Here is an 11,821-nt window from a genome sequence, read left to right as displayed (position 1 = left end):
TTTGAGGTGGTTCTGGTGCACACTGTTTTTCCACTTATGCTTTATTTTCAACAATCATGGGCATGCTGTGAACAAAAGGCAGCTCTGAGAACAGATGGTCAGTTCCAAGTGAATGCTCCAACTTTGAGCAATCCAAACGTTAAAAAAAATTAACATATAACAGAATAGAAACCAATAACCCCAAAACACTATCTCCTGAAACAAAAGCCCGTTTTTTCGGGAAGCCTTGCAGCAAAAAACAACCTTTAATAAAGATCATAGCAACATAAAATAAAAATATATAAATTCATAATAAGGTATAATACATAATACTGGCAGAAAAAAAAAAGTTTGCTATGGACAGCAGCTAAAAATTGCGGACCTCAAATCAACCACAAAATAAAAGACAAAAAAAAAAATTCACCAAAAAAGGAGACTTCATAGCAATTAATAGGCCTAGAAAAATATCAGTTTACTGTTGATGGCACACAGATTATACAGCCTATAAAAGCATAACTTTGGTTAAAAGAAAAAAGTTTAAAAAAATGTTTTGGAAGAGAAGAGACTTGGATTTGTAAGAATAAAACCAATGCCGTAGACAATGTAACTCCTGCACGTATCAGGAGTACACAACTGGGGCCTGTTTGATAGGTTTTTCATCATGTCAGAACTAGGGATGTACCGATATATCAGCTGCCGAACATATCGGATGAAAATGGCACTTTTGGCTAAATGCCGTAAGTGCAATTTTTCTGCCGATACAGCAGCGCATCCCTGCTTTCTTTCCTCCCCGCTGGGACACAGAGCTGTGGGAGAGAAACTGTGACAGACGGCCGAGCGCTGCGGGAGGAGAGAAACTGTGACAGACGGCCGAGCGCTGCGGGAGGAGAGAGCTGTGAGCGGCCGGCGTCTCTCCTCCCACATCGCTCAGCCTCCTACGACAGTCCAGCAGAACCACGTGTGGACGGAGACAGCCCGCGCTGTCACAGGAGGCTGAGCTCTCCTCCCTGCACCACCCAGCCTCCTGTGACAGCGTGTCAGAGAGGAGAGCTAATGCAATCACTCAGCGATCCGTGATCGCTAAGTGTTTGTACATAATTGAGGATATGGTATGTTTACTATATCCTCAATTATGAATGAATGGGGAGTGATCTACATCACCTCCTGTTCATTGTTCATTCATGATTGTGGTTATAGTAAACATACTATCTCCAAGTTATGAATGAACAGGAACACTCAGTATAGAGGATTCCTGTTCATTGATAACAGGGGCTGCAGAAAAAGAGATTGAGGACTCTGTCCTCAATCTCTTTTTCTATTTTAAAAGGGAAATATCATGGGTCTGAAGCCCCTAAAAGTAAAGTAAAAAATTTAAAGGTTTAATAAAAAACGAATAACAAATTAGAGTTTATAAAATAAAAATTAGAAAAAATTAAAATAAAAAACATTTTTGGTTTCGGCCTGATTTTTTATTTCGGTTTTGAAATTTCCATTTCGGTGCACCTCTAGTCAGAACTGTTTTCCTCCCATACAAGTCTAAGGGAGGGAAAACTAGGTTAAGGGTATAGAGGTATATCCGATTGCCTTATGGAATCAGGAAGGATTATTTTCTCCTATTGAAGCAAATTGAACCATGCTTTATAGGGCTTTTTTGCCTTCCTCTGGAACAACTGTGGGTAACTGTGAGCATAGCATTCTGGTTTTTGGAGGTTTTTTTTTCTATACTTCTCTATAGTTTGAACTTGTGTCTTTTTTCAACCTAACTATGTAACGGTTCATGGGTCAGGCCAGGTGTGGGTCCATAAAACCAGACCTGGACATCTCTACTGTTCGCAATCACTTCTAAAAGCCATCAGAGTGCAAGTGCACTGTATATTATTATGCCTCTGAATGCATGAACATAATACTTCCTCTTCACTTTTCAGAAAAGAGAAGTGTGTTCATGCAGAGTCCATAGAGGGCTCTTAAACTTTCTTCATCCAGTTTGCTCAATTAACTGCTCCAAAAAAAAGCAATAGCTATTATATTCTGTGCAAACAAATGTTAACACATGTATGTAGTAATATCAATCTTGTAAATTTCTCACTAATGACTTTAGTAAACCCGATACTTCCATATATGCTGCATGCACGTATTCTTTAGTTATTTAAATCTGTAATGTTCACGGATATAAAAAGGCACACATGAATGCAGTTCTTTATTATTACATCATTAAATGTATTGTTTTAAATGCAATGAGCGTAAGTAACTGAATATGACTTGGTATCAGCCTCTTGCAGTCTCTTTACAGCAGAGCTCAGAGTGGGAGAGGAATCATCAACACAAGCAATATTGATAGAAGAAGAAAGCAGAGTGAAAGAGCCTAATACAGTGCTGCTTCTCTTTTTTTTTTTACAACCCCAATTCCCAAAAAGTTGGGATGCTGTGTAAAATCTACATTAAATAGAATGCAACAATTTGCAACACATGAACCCATATTTTATTCACAATAGAAAACAGATATGTTTAGACTGAGAAAATGCACCATTTTAAGAAAAAAATAAAAGTAAATTGATGGCAGCAACACGTCTCAAAAAAGTTGGGACAGGGCCATGTTTATCACGGTGTAGCATCCCCTCTTCTTTTAACAACACCCTGTAAACATTTGGGAACTGAGAAGACCAGTAGCTGAAGTTTTGGGAGAGAAAATATTTTCCCATTCTTACCTGATATAGGATTCTAACAGCTCAACAGTCCCGGCTCTCCTTTGTCTGTTTTTTCGCTTGAAGATGTGCTAAATATTTTCAATTGGTGAAAGGTTTGGACTGCAGGCAGACTATTTAAGCACCCGGACTCTTCTACAAAACCATTCTGTTGTCATAGATGCAGTATGTGGTTTAGCATTGTCCTGCTGCAATATGCAAGGCCTTGTCTGGATGGGAGCATATGCTGCTCTAAAACCTGGATATCAAATTTCGATTCGTCTGACCACAGAAGAGTTTTCCATTTTGCAACAGATCATTTCAAACTGAGCTTTGACCCAGAGAAGATGGCGGTGTTTCTGGATCATGTTCAGATAGGGCTTCTTCTTGATGATAAAGCTTAAACTTGCACGGCGAACTGTGGAGACATTTAAATTTACCTGTCATGGGACAGCTGGATGGGTTACACCTGAACGCGAGTTGCTGATCTGCAACTGACATGCAGAAAATAACTGGAGAAAACTCAGACTTAACAAACTCCATACTTGTTTAAGTTCAGTGACTCGAAGTATTGAAGCCACATGAAAACCAGGATACTGTCATTTCCAAAATAAGAGATAGCAATGGCAGCCTCCATATTTTGTAATGCAAGTGCTGTTTAGTTGGCTGTAATAGGCCCTCTTCTGAAATAATTTCCTGGAATCTATTCTGGTCAAGCAAAAATCTTTCTCTACTGTTAAGTATTGGGATAGGAAAGAAAATATGTTGCTGCTATACCACTGATCAAAATGTGCCTCAAAATTTACAGACAGCTACTTGAATGAAGGTTAGGTGCATTTTTTCTAACAACCCACCAGCACACCGTCAGCCTTCACAACAGCATAGATAATGTGGCCCAGCAATTTACATGTTGATAGCTTCAGGTTTACTTTTTACAACCTGGCCAGGGCCAACAGTCTCTAGTGAAGTACTTGATGTTCTTCACATACAGCCTGATCTCCTGGGAAGAGGACAGACTACAGCAACACAGAATAATGGTAGTCCAATGCATGGAATATTAGAAGGCCATTATGCCCTATGGCAGTTCTCCATTCCCAGCTAAGTGCATTCTCTAGAAGGGAGAGCAGGGTTTGGTTAGGTGCTGCAGGGAAGTGCAATGATTCTTTAAAGTTGTTTGTATGACCCCCAGATATGAAAAATACTGAAAATCGTCAGGCAGACCTGAAATATGCAATGAATCATGTCAGACAACATAAAAATATTTCTGAACTAAAAGAACGGAATAATCCTACAGCAAGAATAGAAGGACAGGTGGATTTGGAGGCTTTGATTTGTGCCAAAGCGTGAGAGAAATATACTATGTAGTGACTGTGAGGATGCCAAAATATATGGGCATACCACATTTTAGACTGTACTTCTTTACACTCTGTTAAGCTTCAGCAAATAAAAACGTATATTTTGCTCCTTGTAGACATTGTTCTTTTCCATAACACTAAAGTTGTGTAAAGTTTCACAAATAGCCCAGCATTACAAAACTCCCCACTGCACAGATCCAAAGGGGAATCACCTCAGCCAAACCGCTGATAGAAAATACAGCTATCTTTTAGCTCATTAAATGGCTCAACCCACATACATTATAGAGCATAAATATTAACATTCATATAAATATTGCATATTTAATGATCATCACCCATATATAATGTTAAAAACAAAATGTATTAGTTATAATAACTAAGAACACACAAATCATGTATAAACAATATACCATCATCCCTGATTAGCCCAAAGCAGGGGTGAAGGCCCTAATCAACCTGCATGGCCAAAAGATGTGCCTCATTCAAAGACACAAATGTAACCACAACACAATTGCAATGGCAATCAACGGTTGTGTAATACTCTACATTGCATCTCTCTGATACTGTGAATACCAGTCCTTCAGTGGTTGCGCAACTGTTGCAGTGGTAACCTTTGAACTATTATCAATACACATTTCAGCCGTATGGGTTAATTAGGGGCTTTGCCCCTGTTCTGGACTAATCGGGCATGATGTTATATTCATGTATACATATTTTATATGTGAGCGTTCTTAGATAATTATAAATTAATAAATGTTGCTTTAAACATTATACACGGCTGATGATCTTGAAATAAGTAATATTTTAAATAATTTATATTTGTGTTCTATAATGTATGCGTTGAGCCACTTATTAAGCTAAAAGATAGTTGTGCTTTCATTAAACAGCCCAGCATTCTCAGTCACAGAACACATTGGAGTGTAAAGTCAAAATTATGGCTCCTCATAAACAGGGAAAGAGGAAAATTTCCCAGATGAAATGTTCTATTGAAAGTATGAGTGATATAGTATGCGAGAACATTTCCAGCCATATTTTGTAGGTTTTAATAAGAGTATAGAAGAGTTGAAACCCCAGTCACTTTTTACTCTTGTGTTTGACCCCACTGGGAACACCTCGACTCATTTACTGGCTAGCTGGACGTTGGCTTTAATCATGAGATGAAACCGTTTCAAAATACCATTTTTAAAATGATCATAGGAAAAATATCTACTGAAAGAGGAAGTGTCTAATGGAAACAAAGGCAATAGAATTCGTTTCAGCCCTTCATCACACGTACACTGTGCTATTGATTCCTTTAATCAGTTACTTCCCGATACCAAATGTAGTAGATACAAATTAAATAAAAAGAATGCACTTATAAAGAAGCAAACAAACAGAAATGAATAAAAAGGTAAGCAGAACGTATTCACACCAGTGCATTGTGGTGATATGCAATAACTGCAGCACATGGTAACATGCTTTGTGTGTTGGTGCCATTCTGGATGGCACCCCAATGCACCTTCTTACCTGTGTTGCAACACACCCAACCACGTGGCGACTCACTAATGTTTATTGCAGTGCACTACGCTGGAGAAAAATGTGCATGCATGATGCAGACTTGGTCTGTTGTGAAGTGTTAAGCAGCTCATTCAAATAAATGCACCACAATGGACCTGAGTGACATGAATGGGGCCAACTTAAACAAATAATGGAATATTACATAGGAAACAAGTCTGAGTGTCAGCTAGGCTTTTACGAAATGACTACAAAAATTGTGGAGTTTGGCAGCCAATCAGAAATCAACTAATGCAAATCAAGTTGAAATCAAAGTTTGCTAAAACAAAACTGCTGAAAGCATAGATCTGGTTGGTTGAGGCTGTACTTTATAGCAGTGGTTCTCAACTCGTGGGTCGCGACCCAAAAGTGGGTCGCTACACCCTCTGCAGTGGGTCGCCGCGTCATGTCTGCATGGACCGGCCCATCTGCATTAGAGAGAACTAGAGGGGGAATTTGTGGTTCAGCCTGTGGAACCTCATAATGTCAAACTGTCCCCTCTCTCCCGGCCTCCCCCGGGCTCTCCGATAAAGTGGTATGGCCCGGGGAGAGAGGGGACTATTTCCTCACTTTCGGGCCGGCGCATTAATATCAGGAGCCGCGGCGCCCGACAATTAAGTTATAGTTCCGGTCTGCACTGGAGAGTACTCATGCAACATTCTTTTTATCCTAATGAGAAAAAAAAAACAGCAACCACTCAGACAGCATCATCGTCAAAAATAACATATACTCTAAATGCTGTGCAATGTATTTTTACTATTGCCACATCAGGCCTACAATGTCAGATGATGTGCCTCACGAAAGGAAAAGTTTGATGGGTGAACTGTTGCTGCTCATAGTAACTAGCTGCTTTTTATTTTATATCTGTAGTAAGGGTGAAATGGGCAAGTTAAAAGCATGATTGTTCTTTTACACATTTTACAGTCATAAGACCAAATGTGGTTTATAATTCTGCTTTCTAGCAGGTAATTACTCCTGCTACGCCAATAATATAAATATCTACGAACAATCGAATCATGGGAGAAAAACTGTTACCAAAGTAAACAAAGATACAAAGCACACTGACACTCATGTGTGGAGCCTGACGGACGTTTTTTTTCAGCAGTAAAATATAATTTGTATATATAATATGAAAAATAAAATATAATTAAGCTCAAATGCCTCGCAAATCCCCAAGGAATACATTATATATTTAAATAGGGAGAATGAGAGGTACACAAACACACAAAATATATACACACATATGCAAAACAACCTTTGTTTTACAACAAATATTTCAAGGGTAGGCAAGCACTGCGGATTAGCTAACGTCAGTATAACAGGAAATGGCTTTGTAGCCAAGTAAAAGTTGACCTATATTTCTGATAAGGGATTGGTTAGTGCTGTATTGAGTCATGGGGGCTGATTTACGAAGCCCAACACGCACACGTGCAGGCTGCGTGCGCGTTTTAACCCGCAAAAATGCATTTACCAAGCGAACACGCACATCATGGCGCGGTTTCACGCAGGCATGGCGCGTTTTTATGTATTTACTTGCGCGCGTGTCGTGTAATATGCGCCATCGGCTGCACGCCACTATAATAAAAAATTGCAAGTGCTAGAATCATATTTCTACTACTGCCATACATGTGCAAATCATACATATTAGTAAATCAACCCCATGGAGTGAAGAGGCTGCTTTTAGCACAGCTGAGAGTGATACTGTTTCACATGCAAAGACAAGACTGGAGCTCCAACTGATGTTAGGTAGAAGACTACACTATATTAATATGCAATGTCATATTTGCCTACCTGTAAATTTAGTTTTTTGTAGCCATGATCATAATAAATATGTACAGAGTAAAACCACTGTACATCCCTTTTCAATCTTTAACACCATACTATACTGCACTCTATACCTCTTGGGGGAATAAGTAATTGTACTCCTGTTGGCTTTTCCTGGTTTATCGCTATTGTTTTCTGCTGAGATAAGTTAGTAGCAGAAGTCTCTGCTTAATGCATGTTACATGTTGCCTGTATGGTATAATAGAGTCAATACCCAAATCCTCTTTAGCCTTATGCCAGGACTGCTGAAAATACCGCATGTGTCTAAAGGCCATTGATGCTAAACTTGACAAAGGATCCTTGGCTACCAGAAGACTCAATCCCAACTACGTGTTATATTTTCATTTGTCACTCATTTCATTAACGTATATTCTCTTTGTGTCAAAGTCTATTTTCACACCCTGTTAAAAAAACATAACCCTCCACATAATATCACACCCCTTTTGATTGATCTCTGGTCCCATGGAATTGATCAATCACTAAGAATAGCAGGCCACAAATAAAAAAAAAAAGGAAAACAACACCAAGTAAGCTATAGCCCCTGACCCAATATTTTTTCAATGTGTTGTAATCACCAGGAACCAGATGTATTGTTTCACCATCAGCACCACCACTTCCTAACATACAGTAATTACAGTGTCAAGAAAAAGTATGTGAACCACTTAGAATTAACTGGTTTTCTGCCGTAATTTGCCATAAAATGTGATCTGATCCTCATCTAACTCACAACAACAGACAAAACACAGTGGAAGGAATTTATCAGAATTGGAGCAGACAAAATCTGGAGCAGATGTGCATGGCAACCAATCAGCTTCTCTTTCATTTTCAAATCCTAACTGAACAAACTGAGAATAGAAGCTGATTGGCTGCCATGAGCAACTGCTCCAGATATTGTCTGCTCCAGTTTTGAGAAATCCCCCCCAATGTGCTTAAGCTGATAATTATTATTATTATACAGGATTTATATAAATATAAATTTAAATTGGATTTAAATAATTTATATAACAGGATTGATAACACAATTCTAATTTCTCGTGTCTTTTTTGAACACACCCATTAACATTCACAGTGATGGGAGAAAAAGTAAGACTAATTGTTTCAACAAAAGCTAATTGGAGTCAGTAGCTTGCACACCTGGAGTCCAATTAATTAAATGAGTTTGGAGGTGTGGTTTAGAGTTAGTTTTTTTTTTTTTCTCATAAGAAGCATCAACGTATGTGAATCATGTCTTGCGAAAAGGTGCTCTCTGAAGACATACGATCAAGAGTAGTTGATCTGCATAAGGCTGGAAAGGGATGCAAAGCAATCTCAAAGTGTTTAGGCATCCATCAGTCGACAGTTAGACAAATTGTCTATAAATGGAGACAGTTTTGTACTGTGGTTACTCTTCCTAGAAGTAGGCACCCAGCCAAGATGTCTCCCAAGGCACAATGCAGAATCCTCAATGAGGTAAAGAAGAACCCACAAGTAACAGCTAAAGGCTTGAAGACATCACTGGAACTGGCAAAGATCCCTGTTCATGAGTCTATCATATATAAGTGTGTGAACAGGCAGGGTGTCCATGGCAGAAGACCACAAAGGAAGCTGCTGCTCTCACAAAAATTGCTGTGCGTCTGAAGTTTGCCAAAAAGCACCTTGGCAAACTGTATAACGCTACTGGGAAAATGTTTTGTGGTCCGATTAAACTAAAGTTAAATTGTTCAGGAAGAATTCTCAGCACTATGTATGGCGCAAAAAGGGCACAGCTTACCAACATCAAAACATCCTCCCAACGGTGGTGTATGGTGGAGGGAACATCATGATTTGGCTTGCTGTGCTGCTTCAGGGCCTGGACTACTTGCCATCATCGAGGTGAAAATGACTTCCCAAATTTACCAAAATAATATTGTCAGAGTGGCTGTTTGCCAGCTGAAGCCTAGTAGAAGTTGGGTGATGCAGCAGGACAATGACCCTAAGCATCAAAGTAAACTCCCCACAGACTGGCTACAGAAAAAGAAAATGCGCCTTTTGGAGTGGCACAGTCAGAGCCCAGACCTTAACCTCATCGAGATGAGGTGGAATTACTTCAAGAGAGATGTTCACAGTAGACAGCCTAAAAATGTGTCTGAGCTGAACAATTTTGTAAAGAGGAATGGTCATAAATTCCTCCTGAATGTTGTTAGGTCTGATCCAGAGCTACAGAAAGAGCTTGCTTGAAGTCATTGCACGACTAGCTAATAACACCAAGGGTTCACTTACCTTTTCCCCCAGCACTGTGAATGTTTAATGGGTGTGTTCAATAAAGACACAAGAAATTAGAATTGATTGAAATTATTAAAACTGGAGCAGGCAGAATCTGGAGCAGTTGCCCATGGCAACCAATCGGCTTCTCTCTTCAGTTTGCTCAGGTAAGATTTTGAAAATGAGAAATCGAAGCTGATTGGTTGCAGTGCAAATCTGCTCCAGGGAAGTCAGTTTATCAAGATCAAAATGTAAATCTCAAAAAAGTGGCAGCAACTCAAAAATGTAAAAAAAATGTTTTTTTATTTGAAGTAGTATGGTTCAATGGCTGATTTAAGACCAAGACTCGCATGATTGAAAGGTTCTAAGAAGACAATTAAGCCAGAGAACATGCAGTGCAACTCCTGGTAACTTGTTTCCCTGCACAATAAAAAAAATAAAAAAAAAACTTTCATTTTCTGTCCCATCATATGATAGTCTTCATTGCACGTCAGGAATTCAGTTAATTGGTACTGTGCATATAAAGGGCTATGGCAGTTCTTCCAGCACCGTAATCACTGTCCTAATTCTTCAACATTACCATCCTCTTATTACAGAGGTATTAACCAATTCATCGAACTTTTGAGAAAAAGATGTTTCTATGTAAAACATATAAAAATGGTCCATTTAGAAGGTTCTTCTATTCTTTGAGTATATTACACATTCCTGTGGTTCCTTACAGCACTGACCACTGTAACTAAACACAAAAGAAACAGAGACATGTAAAATTCACTTCACTTTCTTTCCTAGCAGGTTTCAAGTCAAGCAGTACAAGCAATTTTACTTTGTGATTGTATTATGTACATTGTATGGCGAGTGTTAAATTAAAGTGTATGTCTGGGCAAGAGGGGACTGCAAGGGTAAAGTCCAGCAGAAGGATGCGAATTAAGGAGTCCACAAAAAACAGACCCCCTTAAGCATTCTCCAATGAGGATGGCAATTCTGCAATGAGGATGGCAAGAACAGGCAATACAGTAAACATAACATTTACTACTTAGAGTGGGACAGAACCTCATCAGCAAGCGAAATAGGCAGGGATGAATAATGTGGACCTTGTGGATAAGGAGATTCCACAGTAGAGGGGTGGGAATGATGGGTTCTATTAAGCCCTTTGTAGTATTTGCTAACCAAGGATAGGAAGCTCCCCTTAAAGGATGGATGCAAGTTCAAGAGGGAAACGACTTTTGAAGGTAGGTTTCTGCCAGAGAGGGTAGCAAAGGACCCAGAGTACAGGGAACTGAAATAAGACTGGGAGGATACATCTTTGAGAATAGCCTTATCAGAAAACTGATAGGAGACAGCTGAGCAAACAGTCAATTTCATAGAATTTGCCTGATAGCTACCTGGGGTCAATAAGTGGGGATGCACCTTCATGCATAATGCCAAGCAGAGGGATTAAAAGACTTGTGGCATCAAGTCCTATGACTTGAGTGGAAGGAAGGCTCAGGCTGTCCACAAGCTACTACTGCTGTAGTGGATGAAGAAGAGGGTTGTTCTACTCCTTCCACTAACCTTTTGTGTTGAAACAGGAGTACACTACGACTACCAGAGGCACTGCTAATGACAGCACTAAGAGCTGGTCCAAGGAAGTGACATTACTTGAGGTACAACCAAGTCAGATTTTCCTTGGACGTATATACAGGAATCCCATGCACATAGCCAAAGTGCCCTATGCATATGAAGGATGCGGGGAACAAGCTTGGATACTTGCAACAGGCTGTCACAGTTGAAGTGCAAGGTCTAAGCAGCACAGTTTCACAAATCAAGGTCACTGCCAACGCGAGGCACAAAGTAATTCATGCTAAATTAAACTGGAATCCATAAAGGGAATAAAACAGATGGGAACAAAAAGGTGAGAACTCCATCAACCCACTTGGTAGTACTGTACATCTGTTAATGTGCATCTACAGTGGAAACAGCCCACCAAGCAGTAAATTATCTTTCAAAGGGGAAAAGCTTTGCTATATTCTCTAAAAGGACCCAGAATGTTACAGGATGTCCCCAGTTCCCATAGAGGAATTACTTAAACAGTCAGTGAATGGCCATTGCAGTGGTGGGTGCTCTAAAAGACCCTAGGCCAGAAATAGCAGGCTGATCCTCTAAATACAGGGTTGCACATACCGGATCAGTTAGGTTAGAAAAACCATTTGTAAACCCGAGTTGTCCCCAGGTGGCCTCTCTCTGAGGACT

The sequence above is a fragment of the Nanorana parkeri genome, unplaced genomic scaffold (assembly GCF_000935625.1).
Source record: "Nanorana parkeri isolate BGI_ZX_2015 unplaced genomic scaffold, ASM93562v1 scaffold118, whole genome shotgun sequence".
In the NCBI taxonomy this organism is placed as follows: Eukaryota; Metazoa; Chordata; class Amphibia; order Anura; family Dicroglossidae; genus Nanorana; species Nanorana parkeri.
Note: the sequence above shows the minus strand (reverse complement) of the source record.